Consider the following 24150-nt stretch of genomic DNA (forward strand, 5'->3'; position numbering starts at 1 on the left):
GATTCAAACACACGAATGTTTTTGAGACAAATGGGAAAATTTGAACACAGATGATGTTAAGAAATCCACGTTATCTTTCTTAGATGTGAGAGTGTTGTTAAATACAAACGTTCTTATGTGTTGGATATACATACTGAAGTATTCACGCTAAAATTATGTGAGGTCCAGGATTTGCTTTAAAATATTCTAGAAAAAAAAAAGGTTAGGGGAATAGATGAGGTAGGACTGACTGGGAATGTATTGATCATTGTTGAAACTGGATGTGGGCATGTGGGAATTCGTAGCACTATTCTCTCTGGGTTTCTGTATCTTTATACATTTCCATAGTCATGGGAAAACAGTGAACAGACGCAGGTTAATTGGGTACCCAGGACAGGTCTTGGTGTAGGAGAGGGAAGGGGCACTAAAAACTTCAAGATCAATAAACACATCTTTATCTACATTACAGCTTTGCTTAAAGGCAGTCTCCTTCATATGGTTGTTGGAGGAGTTACCTTATTCATTCCCTTAAAACTTTGAGAGTCAGTCACTGAGGAGTCCACACTGGCATTACGGATGAAGACCAAAAGCAGATTTTTCCAGGCTGTGAGGTCAGCAGAAGCAAATCAGAGGATTCATGAAAGGGTACACAGTAGGGAGGGAAACGCAGAGTCCAGTGTGGCTGGGATGGTGGAGAAACACGGGGACTGGATGTGGATATGCTAAGGAGTTTGGACTTTAGTAGAAAAGGGGGCAACATGGCACAGGCTGTTTTACAGGGGCCAGAACTGCATTTTAGGAAGATGACTCCGGCAGCAGAAGGAATCAGAGGCAATATGTTTGCAGACGTCAGCTGAGACACAATGAAGACCTAAACTGGAGAGGAGGAAAGGGGTTGAAAGATATTACAAGGTTGATTTGCCAGGACTGGCATGCAGGATACGTAGGAGGTGCTGAGAATTACTTAAACTCTCAGGGTGGGCTTGCCAGTTTTATCAAACAGAAATACAGGACTGGCATCCACTTAAATTTGAATTTCAGACCATCAGTGAATAATTTTTAGTATAAGTATGTCCCATGCAATGACTAATCTAACATTCAAACTGAATTGGGTGTCCTGTATCTTATCTGGCAACTCTGTTTCAGAATCACCTCCCTAAAATGCAAATCTGATCTGCTTAAACCATTGCTATATATATTTTTTAAAATTTTTATTGGAGTATACTTGTTTTCCATTGTTGTGCTAGTTTCTACTATATAGCAAAGTGAATCAGCTATATATCATCCCACCCCCCCACCCCTTCCCTCTTGGTATCCATACGTTTGTCCTCTGCGTCTGTGTCTCTATTTCTGCTTTGCAAATAAGACCATCTATATCAGTTTTTAGATTCCACATATATGCTTTAATATATGATATTTGTTTTTCTCTTTCTGACTTACTTCACTCTGTATGACAGTCTCTAGGTCCATCCACGTCTCTACAAATGACCCAATTTCATTCCTTTTTACGGCTGAGTAATATTCCATTGTGTATATGTATCACATCTTCTTTATCCATTCCTCTGCTGATGGACATTTAGGTTGCTTCCGTGTCCTGGCTATTGTAAATAGTGCTGCAATGAACATTGGGGTGCATGTGTCTTTTTGAATTATGGTTTTCTCTGGGTATATGCCCAGTAGTGGGATTGCTGGGTCATATATTACTTCTATTTTTAGTTTTTTAGGGAACCTCCATACTGTTCTCCATAGTGGTTGTATCAATTTACATTCCCACCAACAGTGCAAGAGTAAACCGTTGCTATCTTAATTCGACTCCCCAGGTAAATAATCCTCCTGGAAAGAGATTGCACTTGTTAGCAGGAAAGAGTATTTGTGTCAACTGAGCAATCATATTTCTCACTTTCAACTGGACAATCAGCCTAGTGAAGAGCATCATTTTTATTTTAGCATAATTTTTTTAAGCTTCTTAGGCATTCTTTACTTTTTTAATTAAAAAAATTTTTATTTATTTATTTTTGGCCGTATTGGGTCTTTGTTGCTACGCACGGGCTTTCTCTAGTTGTGGTGAGCGGGGGCTACTCTTCATTGCAGGGTGTGGGCTTCTCATTGCGGTGGCTTCTCTTGTTGCAGAGCACGGGCTCTAGGCATGCAGACTCCTGTAGTTGTGGCACGTGGGCTCACTAGTTGTGGCTCGCAGGCTCTAGAGCACAGGCTCAGTAGTTGTGGCGCACAGGCTTAGTTGCTCTGCGGCATGTGGGATCCTCCCAGACCAGGGCTCGAACCCGTGTCCCCTGCATTGGCAGACAGATTCTTAACCACTGTGCCACCAGGGAAGCCCTGTAGCATCATTTATTCAATATGGTTTTTAGATCTATACTAAATTTACTCAATTTTAAATTTAGCATTGTCCTAAGTAATGATATCCATGAAATCACCAGTTTAGTGGGCTAGTTATTTTTTTCTATACCAGTTAAAATAAATGTATGACTGTGAAGTAAATTTTTTATTCCCTTACAAACTAAGATTTGCATACATACTTTGGGAAATTCCAGTAAAGTCAGGAGGGCCATGCCTGGGCTGGTCTGACTCGTACCCAACCAGTCTTGAGCCCTGATCCCTGTCCAGATGAGGAGGCGGATGGCCTGGTGTGCTTATAAACCTGCACTTGACTCTACTAGATTAGGAGGAGATGGACAGGCCCCTGATAAGGATTGGGCCAGTGGGGACTGGAGCTGAGCCTCCAGGAGTCCAGCAGGTCCCAGAGGGGCAGAGGCACATATGTGGTGGAGCCCCACTGCCTGAGAAGAACTGCATGAGGACCAGTCAGGGCTGAGAACTTAGCTGGAGGTTGGGTTGAGGAGTTACATCCCCAGGGGAACAACCTCTCTCCCCAGGGGCTGTAAGCTGATATCCAAGAATGCTTGTTTTGGGATTTGGATACAGACTGTTGATCTACCTGCTCGCACAATGTCCAATTGTTCTGGATTTGTTAAGAAAGCTTCTCCTGATACTTGGTAGCAGTTCAGGTTGATGTCAGTCCCTGGGCTGTCCAACAGAGAGGTTTTCCCAGGTTTCTTGGTGGAGACTGGAGCCACCGGATTGGGGCACCCTGAACTCAAACCAACCAGCCTCTGACCCCAAGGGTCATGTTGAGAGCCCAGTGGCTCTGATCATGATTTCAGCACTTCAGCCACATAATGGCCCCCACTGTCATGTTTCCCAAATGCCACAATGCTCTCTTCCCTCCAGGTTTCGCTCATCCATTCTGCTTGTAAAAAGACTCCTGGACTATGCCAGCATTACTCTGGGACTTTCTCTGTGTTCATCAAAGTTCAGGCTCCTTGGTAAGGGATGATGCATCCCTGTGTGCTTGTCCACAGTGGGCTGGTGAGACACGAGACAGTAGGGGTAGGGCTACCACTCTGTCCAACACTCCTGTGTCACAAGGCTGTTCTGTGGGGGGCAAGGCAGAGGGGCTGGGCAGGAGACAGTAGTGATGTCTGTTATGCTAAGCCAAACTTTACAGTGATCCAGGAGGCAGGTACCGTCATCTTCATTTTACAGATAAGGAAACTCAGAGAGATTAAATAACTCGTATAAGGCAGAAAAAGCAGAGCTAGAATTAGATCTCAGGCTTTCTGACCTTAAGTTTGGCGCTCTTTGAATTATGCCACTTGAAATCGTTTTGAGAAGACAGGTAATCACTGGCTCAATTTCAATACAGTAAGAATTTGGAGGCACCGTCTGTGTGCCTAAGGGTGAGTGGCTGTAATTCAGGTGATTTGCATCAGGCAAAACCTACTGGTATCAAATCCTTCAGAATGTTCTGCTTTAACTCCCATCCTTTTTTTTTTTTTTTTTAAATCATCCCACAGACTACTTTCCTCATTACTACTCTTATTAGATACACATACCCACATTAGTTAAGAATTAGTTAGGCTGTGTAACAAAGAGACCCAAAATACATCACTTAAACTTAAGTTTATTTCTCTCTTATATAAAATTCCAGATGAGTAGTCCGGAGGTGAAATACCCCAAAATGGCTGTCTCAGCTCCTACCATCACATTCTGCATCCCTGCCATCAGGAAAGAGGAGAACACATACCTTCATTTTAAGGGGATGGCCTGGAAGAGTGCACATATCACTTCTACTTATATCTCACGTTGATCTAAACATAGTTACATGGATGATTATGGCTACAAGGGAAGTTGGGAAATGTAGTTTTCAGCTGAGTTGTCACCTGTGCAGTAAAAACTTCTATTGCTATGAAAAAGAGAATAGATATTGGAGAGATCAGATAGCCACCACCACAATAATTTTGGGAAACTCTTGTATGAATTGATAAGTCATTATGTTTTCTGTAAGAAGTCTGGATTTAGAGTCAGATCACTTAGCTTAGAGCCACAATTTTGCTACTTAGGTGTGATCTTGGTACGTTGTGTAACTTCTCTGAATATCAGTTTTCCTCTCTGTACAATTAGGTAACGATAGTCGGCTTAACTCACTGGTGTGCTGGGAGGTCCAAACAAACTCACGTCTTTGAGAGCCTAGGCTGTGAGGTCATATGAAAAGTGAAATGCTACTGTATTAGGACACCCAGATGTGGTTCTCCATTTTTTTTTTTTAATTGTGAGCACTTGGTGCTGGCTCCCCAGCTTGGTTTAGGATGAAAACCACATATCTGAAATGTCTATTTTGTATTTCCACTCAAAGGGGAATACTTTGGTGTGTCCTATCTGCTTCTCCTGGTTAGCCTGCCCCGCTGTGACCAAGTACCTCTCCCCAGGCGCCTGGGCTCTCATCCTTCTCTGGGGTGAGAGTCACTGGTAACCTGCCCCACCGGCTCTTTCTGTGCTCTAATCGTGTGTGGCTGATGAAAGCCCTGAAACTTACTCCTCACAAAGTGGATTTGGGTGGAGACGCTGGAACAGAACTGGCAGGAAGGAAACCAGCCAACAGTCCCCAGTGATGCCAATCTGAACGGTTTCTCCCCACCCTGTGTGCAACAAACCACAGAATGCAGTCTTGGCATAATTTGCATCCCTAGTTGAGCTTGTATGTCAGTCTACAGTGTGTGTCAGTTATAGCAGAACCTGTTCTTATCTATTAGCCTCTAAACTCCTTAAGGAAGGAAGGAAACCTTTCCTCAGCTTCTATTATGTTGCAGGCACATAGACAACTTGCCTGTATTTATTTCTCACCCAGCCTCACTGCCAGCAGATATTATGACTTCCTTACTGATAGATGAGGAGTTGGAGGTTGAAAATCTACCACCTTGCTCAGTACTGCACAGCCGTCAAGCAGAAGAGGTAGGATTTGAACCCAAGACCTTTGACACCAAGTCTGGCTCTCATTCTACCATAGCACGATTATTTTCATTATAGTCGAGTGTGAAAGGGTAGAAGCCACACGTTCAGTCACTGGATCCTCCCCTGAGTATGGGCATGATTTCATGCCCATAGTGGGGACTCAAAACAGTTGGAATGAATGGCATTTTCACCATTCTATCTCTGGCAGTACACAGCCAAGTAGCTGACATGTGAAATGGGTCATTACAGTATTTTGGGGTATACTTAAGTCATTGGATTGATATTTTTTAAAGAATCGTAACTGAGTTGATGTTTAAAAACACCTTGCAAAGCCCCCATGGGACTAGGGTCTTTACACAGATAAAACAAGCAAGTGAAGTCAAGGAGAGGTTTCCTGGACACAACTGTTCATCCCCGGCTTCCTAGCAGAACCTGAGCAGTAGTTAACCAAGGGTCTACTGGGGCTGGTATCTGAGTCACACTCATAGCCTTGAAACTGCGGCAAAAGCAGATGGCACTTCCAGTAGGCATCTCCCAGAGGAGAGAATTTCCCATGAGGTATGTGCATGGCAACTATCCATCCTGGGTTTCCTGGCATGCTCCAAGTTCTTTTGTCCGAAAGTCCTTAGAATGGCACGTGTCCTGGCTGGGTAATGAATCCTGCTTTTGAATATGGAAAATATGGTTACAGCAGGCACGTGGAAAGTGCCTTTTATTGCTTCCTGCTGGCAGATCAAAAGCAGAGGGGTTGGACTACCCCAGGAGAGCCTGTTTTACCCAGGGAAAGGGAGGGGCCTCAGGGCTCAAGAGTCTTTTGTTATTCTGTGCAGGTCAGGAAGCCAGGGGGAGGCTACTGATAGAGAAAGCCAACCAGGGCTGGAGCAGGGCTGTGTCCTGAGAACTGGGTCCCAGAAAAGGCAAAGAAAGTGGTAATAGGAAAGAAAAGAAGCAGAGGCAGAAACTTCTTTTTTGTTGCACAAAGGAAGGAGGTGACCCAAGGCTCCTTGTGACACAGGAAGAAGCATATTTGGGGAAGTGAGAATCTCTCTCTATAGATCCCTTCAGATCAGAGGCCAATTATGGGTGGCCCAGGGCAAGCAAGAGGCTCTTTTGTGGTTCTAGCTCTTTCCACACCCGGATGGGGTCACTTGTGTAAAGGTGCCCTTCATAAGCATGTTGAAACCAAGCCCAAAGCCTATTTGTTTTCCAGGATCAGTCTATTAAGGCCCGCCTCCCCACTCCCAGGTCCTCCCACCCTTCAGCTCCCAGCTGGTCCGGCAGGTCCCTAAGGGTTAATTAAGCCTTGGGCTAGTACTCAGGAGACCTGGAGTGAGTCTTATCCTGCTTCCATAATCAGCTCTGAAACCCGGGGAACAACTTTTCCCCTCTGACCTCTGCTCTCTCAAATGGGGAGCAGAGAAGACTGACAGAATTATAGTGCTTACTACAGACAGACTGGTTACTTTGCCCTGAAGGTGATTCAACTAACTGACTCCACATTTAAAAAGGTTGAAAGTAGTCGTATTCCTCAGTGCTGTAAAATCCATTATATGTCAGCCATGCTAAGCAACAAATAGCGATCACTTCTGCTTACTGAGTCCCTACTATGTGTCACATACCGTTAGATGCTTTAGATTGATCATCCCATTTAATCCTCCCCACAGCTCTATGAGCTACTACTTTCATTATTAGACTAAGAAGAGTTTAAGCAACTTGCTCCAGTTCATACATCTTTGATTCTAGGTCAGACTCCAAAGCTGGTGTTTTGATACACTAATTCTGTCACTGCATAGATAAATGAGATGCAGTGGGTCCTGATCTCAAGGAGGTTCCAACCAGCAGCGCTGTGGCCAGAAGGCCAGCTTGCAGGCTCTGAAACCCTTGACATTGTTCACTTGGTACAGTAGAAGATGTTCCATCCATTTCAAAAAACCTGGTGAACCTGGACCACACAGCAAACCCTTTTCCTCTTCATGCCTCCAGCCATGAGTTCCACAGACCTAGTTTTCTACGGAAATTTCTGTACCATGAATATTATAAACTGAAGAAATAGCGCCCTCATGTGTCAGGAGTACAACACTCTCCTGCACTCAGGAGAAAGGTACATTTAAAAAAATCTTAATCTATGAAACACTTGTTTTTGTTTTTGTGTTTTTATTTTTGCTTTCTATGACTTTGAAACATGCTGGGGAGAAACACGGGCCTCTCACTGTTGTGACCTCTCCCATTGCGGAGCACAGGCTCTGGACACACAGGCTCAGCGGCCATGGCTCGCGGGCCCAGCCGCTCCGCGGCATGTGGGAATCTTCCCGGACCGGGGCACGAACCCGTATCCTCTGCATCGGCAGGCGGACTCTCAACCACTGCTCCACCAGGGAAGCCCCTGATCCTAGCTTCTTGACATGTTTCTTTTCTTCCTTTCTGTTTCCCCCTGCCCCCCATTTCTTTTCTCTTTTTCTTACTTTATTATACCTTCATTTGCTTCTCCCCACACCACTCTCCCTACCTGTTCTTAGAAATAGTTATATTTGCTTATAAACAATACCATCTTTATTTCTCTTTTTTATGGGATTAAAAAAATTTACCTCTTCTTTTCTGAGTGTGTACTGGGGGTAGGGGAGGGTATGCAAAGAGGGAAGCACCGATATAACCGAGCATTTAGAAGATCTGGATTTGTCTCCATCCATCCATCCCTTCCTCCTCTTTCCATAAAGGATTAGCAGTCACTTATTAAAACACATACAGTAAAAATGACACAATGTAGAGTTTGAGGGGATATGATGAAGGAAAACATGTGCAATAATAAAAGGTCAGGAGGAAGACCTGCACAAAGTAACGTGCACCATAGAGTCCTGTACGTTTGCTGAAAGTAGGTCACAAGGTATTTCATTGTGGAATTTCTCAGAAACCAAGGAAAAGATGAAAAAATAATTAGTGATTGTATGTATCATATTCATTAGATGAAAACGATGAATTGTTCTTTGGAAGTACTGTGCTATCTGGTAGTGAGGCCTGACAAATTCTCCCATGGGTACTCATGAGGAAAGGACTGTGTTACAGTGGGAAACACTCCCAGCAGTAGCCCTACCAGAGCTACAGTAACACATTTCCTACAGTTGTTTCTTATAACAATGTTCAAAGGAAGGCTGATAGTGTAACTCCAGGGTACAGTTCAGTACAAACAAATCCAAACAAGGGAGGAAAACAATATAATCCAAGTAGGCAATTCTCTGCTACTCTGATATACTTCAAGGGAAAAATTTAGAAGAGCTAAAAAAAGGAGTGGACTGCATGTTCTTAGGAAATCCATCGCAGATACGACTCCTCCTGACTGGGCTTTTGATAAAACTGAGCAGAGTGTCAGATTAGAGTGTCTGGTTGTAACTTCCCGAAAGAATCTGTGTTGTTGATAAAAGGAAGATCTTGTGATTTTAATAACTGAAAGGGAAAAGAATAAAGTCCTTTAAAGAGCATTTAGGAGTCTATCCAGACATGTGACTGACTGGTATCCACTTCATCTCAGCAGAGGGTGAATTTAGGGAGCACCTAGAAGCTGAAGCCAAAATCTCTTTAGTAAACAGTTTGGGATCTACTCCAGCTTTTGAAAGAAACAGAGAAGCATAAAAAAAAATTCACAAATTTTAGTGTGCCTAGCACATGCTAAGATATTTGTTTAGAAAGCAGAGTCCTGGGGCCCAGCTCCAAAGATTTTGATTCCCTTGTTCTAGAGTGGGCCACTGAATCTACATTTTAAACTCAAGAAACAATTGGGACAGAGATACCACCTTAAAGTGGGGCTATGATAATTCTAATTGGGGAAAAAGAAAAAACAACAACTCAAAGCAGATGCTAGTGATTGCTCACTTGGACAAAAATCTCTCGGTAAAACACCTTGACTTACACTAATTTAAAACTATAGCTTCCTGGTAAAATCTGTAGTACAAATTAGTTTATAATTGTGCCCCCCTCCCCCTCCCCCACCAAGTAACTAAATGCTCTAACCTGCTGTACAGAATGGCTGCTGCAGGCCAATTTTATGCGGGAAGATGTCTGCCAAAATTGATTTCATTTTAGAGTAAACTCAAGTAATCAGATCACTTAGGATTAGGTTTGGCTGCATGGAATGGAAAAATCACAGTGGCTTGAACAACATGGAAGCTTACATCTGTCTCTCAGAAATGAGTTTCGGAGGTTGGCAGTGCTGAGCAAGTATCCTGCTCTACAATGTCAGGGACCCAGTTTCCTTCCATTGCTCTGATCTTCAGCACGTGGCCTCTACTTCATGCCCAAGATGGTTGCTGCAGCTCCCACCATGGTTCTACACAACAGATAGCAGGAAAGAAGAAGGGCTAAGATGGATGTGCTCCCTCCCTTTAAGGATTTTCCACGTTTATACTGAGCACATCTGCTTACATTTCATTGATCAGAACTTGGTCTCACAGCCATATCTAGCTGCAAGGAGTTGGGGCTCTGGGAAATGTAATCTTCATTTTGCATGGCCACGTGCCCAGCTAAATTTAGGGGTTGATTAAAAAAGGAAGAAAAATAATTGGGTATTGGGGGACATCTACCAGTCTCTGCCATAGCCATTTGTGGACATAAATTAGGTGACAAGGTCAGTTGCCAGTTGAAGAAATTCCTAACCAGTAACACCAAAGCTGTGTCACCTCCCTCAGAAAAGAGCCTTTCTGGGTCTTCCCTGGTGGTGTAGTGGTGAAGAATCAGCCTGCCAATGCAGAGGACACGGGTTCGAGCCCTGGTCCGGGAAGATCCCACATGCCGCGGAGCAACTAAGCCCGTGTGCCACAACTACTGAGCCTGCGTGCTGCAACTACTGAAGCCCAGGCACCTAGAGCTTGTGCTCTGCAACAAAGAGAAGCCACCGCAGTGAGAAGCCTGTGCACTGCAACAAAGAGTAGCCCCTGCTCGCCACAACTAGAGAAAGCCCGTGTGCAGCAACGGAGACCCAAAGCAGCCAAAAATAAAATTAATTAAAAAAACAAAAAAAAGAACAAGCTCCAGAAGTTAAAAAAAAAAAGAGCCTTTCTGATCTCAACACAGATGCTCACGCTTCCTGAAAGCGTGAGCAATTCGCAAGATACACACTGAAAAGAGGATGAGTCAGAATCTCTTTGCTTTTTTCCAACCTTCCTCTTTTGAAAGTTGTACACATGTAATATGTGCTCGTGACAAACCCAAGCAGCATGGAAGAGTAAAAAGCGCAAGTTCCCTCCTGCTGCAGCCCCTACCCCCTAATCCTACCTCAAGGGTAGTCTTGGTTATCATTTTGGGGTATTTCTTTCTGAACAAGATTTGTATCTCCCCCTCAAAATTGTTAGCTGATTGATCAGGACCCCATGCTTATCCTGACTTTGTATCTAGCTTTGTTTTGTATCATTGTAGAGTTTACCGCTATCCATTGCAGTAATGCAGTGGGGGGTCAAACATGACAAATGTTAGAAGTTAAAGGGGATGGAGAAATCATAGTGTAATTCTCACAAGTTATTCCTTGGTTTATGTTGAAATGTAAATGGGGTTAGGCTTGCTATTTTTTTTTTCCCACTTGACTTATGGAATTTTATTTATTTTTTAAAAATGCTTGATTCATGTGAAAGTAAATATGTAACTTCTCTTGGGGTCTTCAGTAATATAAACCAGAATATTTTCTTTTTTTGCTCTAGTCAGTCTGAGTGTGATTTTGCTGACAGTTAACCAGACAGTGTCCTTGTAGGTAACATCTAAGAGAACATGAAACAAATACAGGGAAAGTGAACCATCCTCCTTTTCTTTTCTTCTTTTAAATTATTTATTTATTTATTTTTTGGCCACGCTGTGTGGCTTGCAGCTGTGTGGATCTTAGTTCCCCGACCAGGGATTGAACCCAGGCCCCCGGGAGTGAAAGCCCAGAATCTTAACCACTGGACCCACAGGGAATTCCCCATCCTCCTTTTCTATCACAGCCTGGAGGGGCTCCAGTGGCACAGAAGGTGGCAGAAGCCCTCAGCCAGGAATCATGGGGTCTGCCACGGTGGCCCCCTGCGGATACATCTGAAGGGGTCAACGGAAGCAGTGATACCCCTCCCAAGGACAGTGGTGTCTGGGGGAGATTCCCCAGCAGAGATGGCTCTAGCAGGAAGTAGGGAGGACAATGGCCAATGTGGTATAGTATAGTAATTGTCCCAGGCTTAGTTGATGTGCCTCCACCCTTTTCTTCTCTGCTCCACCTGCATCTCCCCCACCCAATTCTCTAGCCCGCTCCTCACCCCAGGACCTTGGCTACGTGCTCAACGGAGATCCTCCACCGCTACCACTGTCCTAACAGCGCGAGCTGCCTCAGCCTCCCCCAGGAGAGGGCTTGGCTTCGGCATGGCTTCCATCATGTTTGTTAGAGCAGTACCAGAGCCCCGATTCTTCCCAAATGCACCCCCAGTGCTGTGGCTCCTCTCACACTTCTGGGTCCAGGAGAAGTTCACACTGGAAGGCAGGGGATCTGACTTTCTCAACAACTTCCCAGAAGGTCTGTGTAACTCAGCCCAGAAGTGCAGGGAAATTAATGCTCCATGCGGTGAACTGCAACAATGACAGAGGAGATGAAAGACCTGGTTGACATATCCCTCTCCTTTCCTCCCCAGAGGCACGGTTCTGAGGCACGGTGTTTCCACCTCGCTTGTCTGAATGACAGTCTGCATGACCGAGCAACCAGCTGTCTTTTCTCGTGCAGCTGAGGGCAGCTAATCAATGTGCCACCTTGTATTTGCTTTCACTCCTTCCCTGCTTTCGCCCCCTGCCCTGGGATTTGCAATAAAGCTGCAGCATGTGAGGTTTGCTTCTGGCTTTTTTTCTAGGGAACATGGGCTAGGAGAGTAACTGATGATATTTGTCATGAGCATATGTGAACTGTTCCCTGGAGGGAGGGTTATGAGATTTGGCAAATAAAAATACAGCACTGAATTCAGAAATACTGAATTCCAGGTAAACAGCGAAATATTTTTTTAGTGTGTGTCCCAAAGATTGCCTAAGACTTAGTTATGCTAAAAGAATTATTTGCTGTTTATCTGAAATTCAAATTTAAATCTGCATCCTATATTTTATCTGGGAACCCTATCTGAATACACTGAGAAATTCCAGGGGAAGAGGCTTTGCAGGGTTTGAGGTAAGGGAACAGTGTAGGCAAAACTCTACAAAGCTGTAAAAGAATGAAACAACATAGCAAGAATGTAAAATGTGAAGAAGGGGTGCAATGGGAGATAGAGCTGTGTCACAATGAAGAAACTTAGGTTTTTACATTGTTAGAGGAGTGGTGTGGTCACTTAAAAAAAATAGATCATTCTGACGGAAACTCTGAATGATGAAATTCTGAAGAAAAATTGGTTGAGGGGCAAAATGGAATGAAGGCAAGATGGCCAGTTGAGAGGCTGTTCAGTCATTGACACTGGAGAGAACAAGGGCTTGGACCCAACCTGTGGTGGCTGGGATGGAAGGAAGTTGATGGTTTTGAGAACCTCTGGGGAGATTAAATTTAAAAGTCATGGTGAATAACTAGATGGCATGGGGAGTGGTAAGGAAGAGGAAGGAATCTGCCGTGCATTCCAGCAAAGCATTTCTGCTTAGATAACCAGCATCATCAACGCCAATGAGAAGAACAGATTTGGGGGAAGAAAACCACGAGTTCAGTTTCGTACCCACTGAGTTTGAGAGGGTCTGCAGGCATTGCAGCAGAGAGATCCAAGGAATGGGTGGACATCTGGATTTGGGCTGGGATGGACAGGCCCACTGTACAACTCCAGAGGGCACCATTCACACTGTATACAGTGAGACTGGTGCCCCTGGGTACCGTGCTGCATCATACTGATCCTGTGGGTAAGGATGGGAGTGGGTGTGGGGAGATAATTCTCCACGGGTATCTCCCTGCACATCTTGTGGGCAGAGGTATTGGCTGCCTTTGTTCTAGACAATATTTTTAAGGAAGTTTGTTTAGCAAACAGCCTTGAAAGATAGAGAGGGCATCTCCCTCCAAAGTGCAGGGCTGCTTCCTGTCCAGTTACCAAGGATAATGTGTCCCTTAGGCAGACTTACTGCCCATTAGAAAACATTTGGTTCCCTGAACTCAGGGTTCCTTTCCTGTATGCAACCCATTGCGTATGCAGGTGACCTGGCCCTCTTCACATTATCTGGTGGGAATTGAGGCTTGGAGAGCCATCCAAATGCTGCTACTCTGCCCACTGCTATTGCTCTGAGGAATAAACTCCTTTGCCTCTGATTTAAGAATCCTGTGGATGCTCTGTCAGCATCCATGAAACTATGGCAGGCTCAACTGCTGGTTTGCAGGGAGAGTAAAATGCCAGGTCCTTCACTGTTCTTGACAGTGGGGAGAGAGGAATGGTCAGGGCTGCACACATAAATTAGAAAGTCATCCACCTACACGTAAACATTCAGTGTGTGTCCTCTTATCTTTTTCTTCCTATTTTGTTCACTCTTCTCTATTTGTTTCTTCCTCTAAGTTCTAAGCCCCACTGGCGTGAATTTAGGAAGAAAGATGAGTCAGGCATTACAGGTCAGTTCACTCAGTCTTTCAAATTCCCTTCTCCCGTGTGTTTCTCTTGTTACAGAGGCTGGGAATCTAAATATTAATTTTCTAGTCTTCCTGGTATCTAGAGGTGGCAACTCACTCAGTGCTAGCCAATGAGATTTCAGCAAAAGTCTTCTGGAGGGGCTTGGAGGTGATAGTTCCAGGAAAGCGTTTGTTTTCCAAGTTTAAAGAGAGGAAAATTGACACAGGGGTAGTCATTTTTGTCCTTTGTTCTTCCCCTTCTTCTGGCCTAGAATGCAAATGTGATGCTTGGAGGTAGAGCATCCATCCTGTGACAATGAAGTAAAAATCATAAACATAAAAACCGATATTCTTTTTTGGCCGCGTTGGGTCTTTGTTGCGGTGCGCGGGCTTCTCACTGCGGTGGCTTCTCTTGTTGTGGAGCACGGGCTCTAGGCACGCAGGCTCGGTAGTCGTGGCGCACGGGCTTAGTTGCTCCACGGCATGTGGGATCTTCCCAGACCAGGGCTTGAACCCGTGTTCCCTGCATTGGCAGGCGGAGTCCTAACCACTGTGCCACCAGGCAAGTCCCATGACAAGGTTTTTAAAACAATCCTGAATGTTTGTTAGGCAAATGACATATGGCCCATGCACTCAAGGTACCAGTTCTGCTTTCAGTCTGCACTTGGATCCTGCTCTAGCTCTCCTCTCCTTAGACCCTCCTGTAGTGGGTGCTGTGGTGTGTCGCCCACATACCCACCCCTCACCCCCTTTCAGGACTGAGACACTCATTTCTTCAATTGCTCAGAGTGTTGGCAACTCACAGCTGGCAGCTGAGTCCCTCCCTGGAGATTGCCCTCAGCTGTGAGCACTGCTGGTCAAGGCAGGGGTATAAATGTCTAGCCCCTCTGCCCCAATCTGGGACAACTTCAGCTCAAAAGTTGGTGGAGCTGGGCCACCCCAGCTCCAAAGGACCTGTGGCATCAGTTGAGGCCTCTGATGTGACTGAATCACAGCTCATCTTCTCTTGCTACCCTATCCTGCTCCCTTCAGGGTTGACTCTAAGAGCACTCCCCAGTAAACTTCTTGTGCTAAGTCTCTATCTCAGAGTCTGATGTCCAGGGAACCTGACCTTTGGCAATTAGTGACAAGACTGGTCCAAGAAAGAAGACTGTTTATAAATTGGGTGCAATTATGGTGATGAACAACAAGGTTGAAGTGGTGGCCATGGGGGCCTGATCTGAGAGAGCTATTGAGACAGTGACTAGAATGTGATGTCCCTAGGGGTACGATGAACAGGCAGTCAGCAAGGGTTTTGCTCAACCTATACAACCAAAAGAAATCAAGAGTGGACGAGAGACTTCTGTTTCCTGGTTCCGCATGTGATGAGTTTAGAAGTTGCCACTCTGTCTTGACAACAAGTAAAACAGACTGAAAAATTAACTCTTCTTGGATCTGTACAAGAGGGGAGAACAGGGAAGACAGCTGCTCCCAAGCCTGGAGAGGCAGGCAGGTGAATACAGGGAGTCGCACCTTCCCAGAGCAGAGACACAGGAGCTGAAACAGCCTCTGGAGCCAGGGTCCGGGTAGGAAAACCTGAACCTTGAGTGATAAGTGCTGGAGACTCAGTGAGGAGAACTCTGAGAGTTAAAAACTCCAAGGGGACCCAGTCATAGGGGCTCCCACAGTACTGTGAGATTACCCTCCAGGAACTCCACTGGCTTCCCACAGTAAATACCAGAGAAAAATCCCCTCTGGCTCCCTGCAGGGGGAGGGAAAAAGGAACCATTTTGAAATATGCCAGAGCATTCTCTTCTTAAAAAGGTCTGCCTTCAGGGGAAACTAGTTAACCAGAGCCTAACCTGCTGGGGTATTATCAGAGCCTAATTCTAGTCCACTCTAGCCATCCTGTCCCACCTAAGGGGGGAGGGAAAAACTAAGAAACTCTTGTAAAGTTCATAGTCCAGAGACATAGGCTCATTAAAAGCCTGAGAACTGATCATAGGACTATAGGATGCTTCCCCTCCCCCCATACCTCATAACCATATTACTAAAGGCCTATTTACAGCAGTTCCTTTTACCCAGTAATCATGTCCAGCTGACAAGAAAAATTACAAGGAATACTAAAAGGCAAAAAAAAAAACCCAAAACCCACCATAATCTGAAGAGACAGAACAAGCATCAGAACCAGACATGACAGGGATGTTGGAATTATCAGACTGGAAATGTAAAACAAATATGACTAATAGGCTAAGGACTGTAATGGATAAAGCAGAGAGCATGCAAGAACAGATGGGCAATGTAAACAGAGAGATGGAAATCCTAAGAAAGAACCAAAAAGAAATACTAGAGATAAAAAAAGAAAAGAATCTCTGAGCCAGAGGATATATCAATAAATCTGCAAAAACTGAAAAGCAAAGAGAATAAAGACTGGAAAAAATATAGAACAGAATATCCAAGGATTGTGGGACAAGTACAAAGGCATAATATATATACAGTGGAAAAAGAAAGAGAGAAAGGAACAGAAGAAATATCTGGAACAATAATGACTGAGAATTTCCCCCAAATTAATGTCAGACACCAAACCACAGATCCAGGAAGCTCAGAGAACACCAAGCAGAATAAACTCCAAAAAACCCTATATCTAGGTATATCATTTTTAAACTACAGAAAATCAAAGATAAGGAAAAATCCTGAAAGAAGCCAGACAAAAAAGCAACTTACTATATAGGAGCAAAAATAAGAATTACATCTGACTTCTCTTCAGAAACCAGGCAAGCAAGAAAAGAGTGGAGTGAAATAGTTAAAGTATTGAGAGAAAAAACACCACCAACCTAGAATTCTGTAAATTCTATGAAAATATCCTTCAAAAGTGAAGGAGAAATAAAGACTTTCTCAAACAAACAAAAATTGAAGGAATTTGTTGCCAGTAGAGCTGTCTTGCAAGAAATGTTAAAGAAGTTCTTTATAGAGAAGGAAAGTAATATAGGTCAGAATCTTGGATTTACATAAAGTAAGCAGGAACACTGAACAAAGGAATAAGTGAAGGTAAAATAGAAACTTATTTTTCTTATTCTTAATTGATCTAACAGATAAGTTCAAAATAATAATAATAACAGTGCATTCGATTATGCATACTAATATATATTATATATATGCTTATGTATACTTATATATAAGTGAAATGAATGACAGCAATGCTACAAGGGATGGGAGGGAGGAACGAGAATTATTTACATAGTCTTACCATTCAACCCATAATCACACTCCTTGGTATTTCCCCCAAAAGATGAAAACTTTTATCCATACAAAAACCTGCACACAGATATTTATAGCAGCTATATTGACAACTGCCAAAACTTGGAAGCAACCAAGATTTTCTTCAGTAGGTAAATGGATAAACAAATTACGGCACATCCAGACAGTAGAATATTATTCAGGGCTAGGAAAGAAATGAGCTATCTATAGAATAGATGGAAAACAAGCTCCTACCGTAAAGCACCTCAAGGAGATGGTGGGCCAGAGGCTGATGAGAGCACGGTGGCATCTGCAAACAGAAAAACAGAAAGGCGGAGAACAATGTCAATACCTGTACAGCAGAAATTAACACAACATTGTAAATCAACTATACTTCAATTAAAAAAAAAAAAAGAAATGAGCTATCAAGCCACGAAAAGACATGGGGGAAACTTAAATGCATACTGCTAAGTGAAAGAAGCCAATCCAAAAAGGCTACATACTGTATGATTCAAACTATATGAAATTCTGGGAAAGGCAAAACTAGTGAGACAGTAAAAAGATCAGTGGTTGCCAGGGGTTGGGGGGCAGGGGCGAGGGGGGCATGAACAGGTGGAGCCCAGGATTTTGAGGGCAGTGAAAGAACTCTGTAGAATACCGTAATGACAGTTACATGTTATTATATATTTGTCCAAACCCAAAGAATGTGCAACACCAACAGACATAAGAAGACTCTGGTCTTTGGGTAATTATGATGTGCCAGTGTAGGTTCATCGACTGTAACGAAGGTCCCACTTTCGTGAGGGATGTTGATGATACGGGAGGCTATGCATGTGTGGCAGTGACAAGTATAGGGGAATCTCTGTACCTTGCACTCAGTCTTGCTGTGAAACTAAAGCTCCTCTAAAAAGATAAAGTTTTAATAACAATAAAAAAGGGTTTACCCCCATTATAGAGTTTACAGATAATTTTTTTTTTTTTTTGGCTGCGTTGGGTCTTCGTTGCTGCACACTGGCTTTTCTCTAGTTGTGGCAAGCGGGGACTACTCTTCGTTGCATTGTGGTGGCTTCTCTTGTTGTGGAGCATGGGCTCTAGGAGCGTGGGCTTCAGTAGTTGTGGCACGAGGGCTCAGCAGTTGGAGCTCGCGGGCCCTAGAGCGCAAGTTCAGTAGTTGTGGTGCACGGGCTTAGTTGCTCCGCAGCATGTGGGATTTTCCCGGACCAGGGCTCAAACCCGTGTCTCCTGCATTGGCAGGTGGATTCTTAACCACTGCCCCACCAAGGAAGCCCCCTATAATTTTTTTTAAGTGGATCATTAGGAGACTGAGAGCAGCCACCATAATAAAAAGTTAGAAATCTCTTTTTCAGTTTTCAGACCTGAGCCAGTTTTCAGATCTAGAAACCGTTAATTGAGGAGAGGTTGAATCCCTAGGGGGAAGGCCTAATAACCATGGCAAGTTACAAGGTTAAATGGGAACGATCCCTGTAGTCTTTCCCCGGACAAAAATAAGAGCTATTTAGTCAGGCAACTATGGGCTGAGAAAAGGGTAGTATCCAAACATTCTGAGGACACGGGGTCCAAGTTGATATTGATACCTGGAAACCTAAAGCATTATCGTGGCCTTCGTTAGAGTAGGGGTGAGTGAGGACTGGGTAATCAGTGGTCCTGGCCTCAGTCCAACTCACAGCTGGTCTCTTGAGGGCCACAGACTGTCCCAGTGGTCATTTCCCCATCCTCAGTAATATAATTTGAAATGGACACTGAGGGTTGGCAGAAACCCCACATTGGCCTGTTCATGGAGAGGTGTCATAGTGGAGATGGCCCAAATCAAACCCCTGAAACTGTCCCCCCACCCCATCCAAATAGTAAATCAAAAACAATATCACATCCTGGAGGAAGATAGCAGGGATTCATGCCATCTTTAAAAACCTAAAGGATGTGGGTTGGTGGTCACTAACATATGTCTATTTAATTTATCACTCTGGCTTGAGATAGACCTTGGAGGATAACAGTGGAGTGAGGCAGCCTTTACCAAGTCATACCCTCAACTGTAGCTGCTGTGCCATATGAGCTATCTTTGCTAGAGTGAATTAACACTAATTTGTAGATTGTATGTGGCCATTGGATGTGGATTCCTTTCTAGCCCTATCAGAATGGAGAATCTGAAACAGTTCTCATTCATGTGGAATAGTCAACAGTATATACCCTTGCTGCTATAAAACATTCCCTCCTTATGTTATAATATAGTACAGAGGGACCTAGACTTTCTGGCCATGCTGCATGGTCATCACATCGGTCTACCTTATTAATGACATAGTGTTATTCAGACTATGAGAAAGAAATAGCGAATACATTGGAAGAATTCTTAACACACACGAGCCCTACTTTCTGACACTACCCTGATGAGTGTGAGGTGTGGAGTTGTTATGGCCTGGTAAGGGTGCGAAGGCTCCCCACTTGCTTTTGCTGGCATGGGTAGAGCCTTAGTTTTTCTGTGGCATTTGGCTGAGGTAAAGTGATTGTTATCTAAACGTTTTCTGTCTTGCTAGAATGTTCGTTTCATGGTCTTTAACTAAAGAGAACAGACATTTGTTGGGGCTGTTTTGGGTCAATGCCCATTTGTGTTTCCAGGTTACCAGTTTCTTGAGCTCCAAGTCGGAGATATATGAGACAGAAAAGAAAACTTGGGAAAATAATAATTAAAAAAAGAAAACTCAGGGAACCCACCACTCAGGTCCCATGGTCTCCAACTAGTCATACACCTTTACTCCACCTATCAGACTCTTCTTATGTCTGAGTTTTTAGTTGTACATAGTGGCAGGAATAGGGAAAATTAATATTTCATCTTCTGGAAAGTGGAAGTCCACATTTCATTCACAGAAATGAGATCTCCTATAACATAGCATTGGACCATGAGGGTCACTTTACAGCGCAGGAGATGCAGAAGTGAGCCCATGACCAAAGGATTCACTGATCCTTCACATACAAGAACACTCAGAAAATGCCATCCTGCTAGAACAAAGGAATGCCCTCCTGAAGGCACAGCTGAGGTGCTATGCTGGAGTTGATATCATGTGAAGATGGGGTGCTATCCTCCTGGGTGGAGTATATACTCCCAATCACCAATCATTACCCACTGCAGTGTCCCCAGCAGGTAGACTACTTGGGTCTGGAGATCATGGAGTAAGAATAAGAGAGGTCTCACTTACCACAATCCCAAGTGGTCCACTTTGGAAACTTGTGCTTCCTGCTCCACAGTTCTGGACTCTGCAGATTTAGAGGTTCTGGCTCTCCCAGAGGGTGAATATTTCCGCCCATCTTCTTGAATTTTTTCATGCTGAGAAACCAGCAGGAAAAGACCCTGATCTTTAGGAGAAGATGAGTCTGCTGTTATGCAATGATGGCAAAAAAGATCGTGGACGGCATGCCGGTGATCCTCTTAGACGTCACTTGGTTCTCCCTTGCCCAATTTTGCTGATAAATGGGCAAATGCAGCAGGCATGGCCTAAGAAGGACATTATAATCAGGGACTCAGACCGCTCAGGGATAAGGGTCTAGGTTACTCCACCATGTATGCCACCTGGACCAGCAAAGATGCTCACGAAGGGTCAGAGGAATCTAGAAGAGACAGTACAAGAAGGAAATTATAAGTAGCAGTTGAGACCAGTTGTAGCAGTGAGTTCTATCATTTGTTCCCACTAATCATCCTCTTCTAAGTTTTCCCCAGGTAGAAAGGCTCACTAGGAAAATCCTCAGAGAGGGACTTCCTGGTGGCACAGTGGTTAAGAATCCACCTGCCAATGCAGGGGACACGGGTTTGAGCCCTGGCTTGGGAAGATCTCACATGCCGCGGAGCAACTAAGCCTGTGCACCACAACTACTGAGCCTGATCTCTAGAGCCCGCAAGCCACAACTACTGAGCCCGCAAGCCACAACTTCTGAGCCTGCAAGCCACAACTACTGAGCCCATGTGCCACAACTACTGAAGCCCACGCGCCTAGAGCCCCTGCTCCGCAACAAGAGAAGCCACCGCAATGAGAAGCCCACACACCGCAACAAAGAGTAGCCCCTGCTCACAGCAACTAGAGAAAGCCTGCACGCAGCAACAAAGACCCAACGCAGCCAAAAAAAGAAAATCCTCAAAGAACTGCTTCCAAAGTTTATACAAAGTAGGTAGATTCAAGTGGCAAAGGGGTGGACTTTGGTGGATGCACTGTGTGCTGCCCAGATCCCTCCTCCCCCACCCCGGATGAAGCCCTCATTTCCCCAGCTGCTGAGAGGGTTGACAGCTGACAGCCTGTGTCTGAGTACTGCTTCCAAGATTGCCTTCAGCAGAGAGCTGCATCATCCACCGTCCTGTTCCCATATCTAATGACAAGTTGATGTGGGTGGCTGTAAAGGCCTGGACAGTCAGGACAATCTGGGAGGCCATCCCAGGTCCGGAGCTCTCCATGGGATCGCCTGAGTGTTTCGTTGTGACTGTATCACACTCAACTTCTCCTTCTGCCCAACCCTGCTTTCTTTACTCCCCATACGTGTTGATTCCCGCGTCGCTCCCAATAACCTTATTGCATGCAAATGTTTGTTTCGGAATCTGCTTCCTGGGAAACCGGACCTGAGACACCTCCACCACACACACAAACAGAGGCTGCCCTGCCTGTGAACTGGCTTGCCCACAGGCTGTTCTCTGGACCTGGGGAGTACCGCCAGTCACAAGACGATATCTGGAGGCTCAGAGGTTACACTGAAACACTGTGGAGGAAGGAGTCACTGAAGTTCTTGTGAGGAAGGACCTAGGAGGAAGGAAGTACACAAGAAAAGGGAGATGGATATAAATTCAAAGTTTCCACCAAGTTTGGGGCCTGAATCAGCTGCCTGAGAGAGAGGGGTTGCAAGGAATAAAAAGAGGCAAGCCAGACTTCCCTGATGGCGCAGTGGTTGAGAGTCCGCCTGCCGATGCAGGGGACATGGGTTCGTGCCCTGGTCCGGGAGGATCCCACATGCCGTGGAGCAGCTGGGCCCGTGAGCCATGGCCGCTGAGCCTGCGCGTCTGGAGCCTGTGCTCCGCAACGGGAGAGGCTACAACACTGAGAGGCCCGCGTACCGCAAAAAAAAAAAAAAAAAGAGGCAAGCCAACTTCATCAACTCCCAAAGTCAAGGCATGGGAGGGTCTAAAGCAAGTGGTGCAAGGGCCGCTAAACGGGCTATTGGCTCCTGTGTAGAGAATATCCTAGCGGCTTGGTGCCACTGCTGCCTCTCAGGCCGTGCAGGGGTGGGGGACCGTGAGGCAGCCAGCCTTGAAGCCCTGAGCCACTACTCCTGTCCCTCGCCTTCCCTGTTCTCTGAACTGACAATTAGTGTTTTGTGTCCAGCCCCAGAGTGACAGCTTAACCTCATACCCTCCACCTTGTTCCTCTTTTTACGACAGAGTCAAGCCTTGATGACTTTCTCCTCCTCCACCCGTCAAACTTAGATGGAATCTAAGTTGAGAAGATTCTTAGCTACAGAACTGGCATGATCTGACTGGGAGGCTGTCGAGCCTATTTTGAACCTTCAGAATACTGAAAAACATATTTTTGCTCTGGTTGTGCCCAGATATAGAAGAATTAATACTATTTCCAAGGGTTCACAGATCAAGCAGGAACCCAAGGACTCAGGGGAAGAAAACTACCAGTGAGACATTCTTATCTATTCCAGTATGACCTTATTAACTAATTGCATCTGCAATGACCCTATTTCCAAATCAAGTCACATTGTGAAGTACTGGGGGTTAGAACTCCAAGATATGAATTTTTTTTTTTGCACGGGGAGGGACACAATATTCAGTGAGGACTGTCCTTTTCCTGAACCCCTGGTAAAAAGAATAGAAGTATGCTTGGGATGAAATGAGGGGTCAGGATGGCAGGAAATCTAAAGCTGTTTCAGACACATCTGGATGATAGCTCTTTGGGAGTAAGTAAAAAAGAAGAGCTCAAATGTGTTATTAAATACAAATTAAGCAGCAGACGTGTTGGATGATCACAAAACCTGATAAAAAGTCATATGTTCAGAAGACATTATCCTCTAAGTAAGTACTGGCAGCTAGCACCATACCTAAGCTTATGGAAGCAAAATATTTGTTTGATCAAGTCCAGAGGGCTATAACCTACACAGTAAGGGAATGCGCTCATTAGAATTTTTGTCTATGCTCTGCCTTTGGTATACACTTATGTCACAGAAATGTCCTCACACCACATTGGCCTAGAGAGTAAATGTAGTATAATAACAACTAATGTTTATCAAGTGCTGATTTTGCACCAGGTAATTTTCTAAGAAATTTATCTGTGTATTTCATTCTCACAACAACTCTATTATTGCCATTTTATAGATGAAGAAATTGAAGGTACAGAGAGGTTATGCAGCTAGGAAGTGGCAGCATGAACAACAAAAGAAAAAATAGATAAATTGGACTTCCTCAAAGCTAAAAACTTTTGTATATCAAAGGACATTATCAAGAAGGCGAAAAGACAATATATAGAATGGGAGAAAATATTTGCAAATCATATATCTGATAAGGGTCTAGTATCCAGAATATATAAAGAACTCTTACATCCCAACAACAAAAAGAAAAACAACATAATTTTTTAAGTTAAATAGGAAAGGAGGAGCAGGCAGAGGCCACTAAGATGTGCCCAAAATAGTGGAAAGCCAAGGAGAGCAAAATCGGGGGGTCAAAGGGAGACTGTTTTGAGAAGAATGAAGTGGTCAGGTGTATTGAATACTTCTGAGAAATGACGTGTCCATTGGATTTAGTAGCATGGGAATAGTTGTCAACCTTCCCACTGAAGGGTGGGGATGAAATCAGAGTCACTAATTTGGAGAGTGGGAATTTGATTTCTTCACCCTCTTGACTTCCACTTCACTGCAGGGTTGTCCTAGATTCTGTTCTCCTGACTTATCTTGGTACCCAGTGCCATCAGTGCTGCCCAATGCAGCCCCTATGCAACACCGCTGCTGAAGATTTTGCCAGTGACAACAAAATATATACTTCCTTTCCACCACCTCAGCTACTGATGTTGCTTCTTGCTTCCCCTTATGCTCAAGTTTTCATGTCT

The 24150-nt window shown here is 44.5% G+C and overlaps 1 long non-coding RNA gene across 1 annotated transcript in view; it reads right to left on the reverse strand.

Moving 5' to 3' along the window:
- The window catches only part of LOC115863139 (uncharacterized), a 41124-nt gene extending 20505 nt beyond the window's left edge, over positions 1-20619 (reverse strand). The window contains exons 1-2 of the long non-coding RNA XR_004043399.2: positions 20266-20619; positions 17312-17366 (exon numbers count right to left, since the gene is read on the reverse strand). This is a non-coding gene — a long non-coding RNA (uncharacterized lncRNA). The remainder of the gene's footprint in view (positions 1-17311; positions 17367-20265) is intronic.
- Between the last annotated feature and the right edge of the window lie 3531 nt (positions 20620-24150).

The sequence above is a fragment of the Globicephala melas genome, chromosome 1 (assembly GCF_963455315.2).
Source record: "Globicephala melas chromosome 1, mGloMel1.2, whole genome shotgun sequence".
Lineage (NCBI taxonomy): Eukaryota > Metazoa > Chordata > Mammalia > Artiodactyla > Delphinidae > Globicephala > Globicephala melas.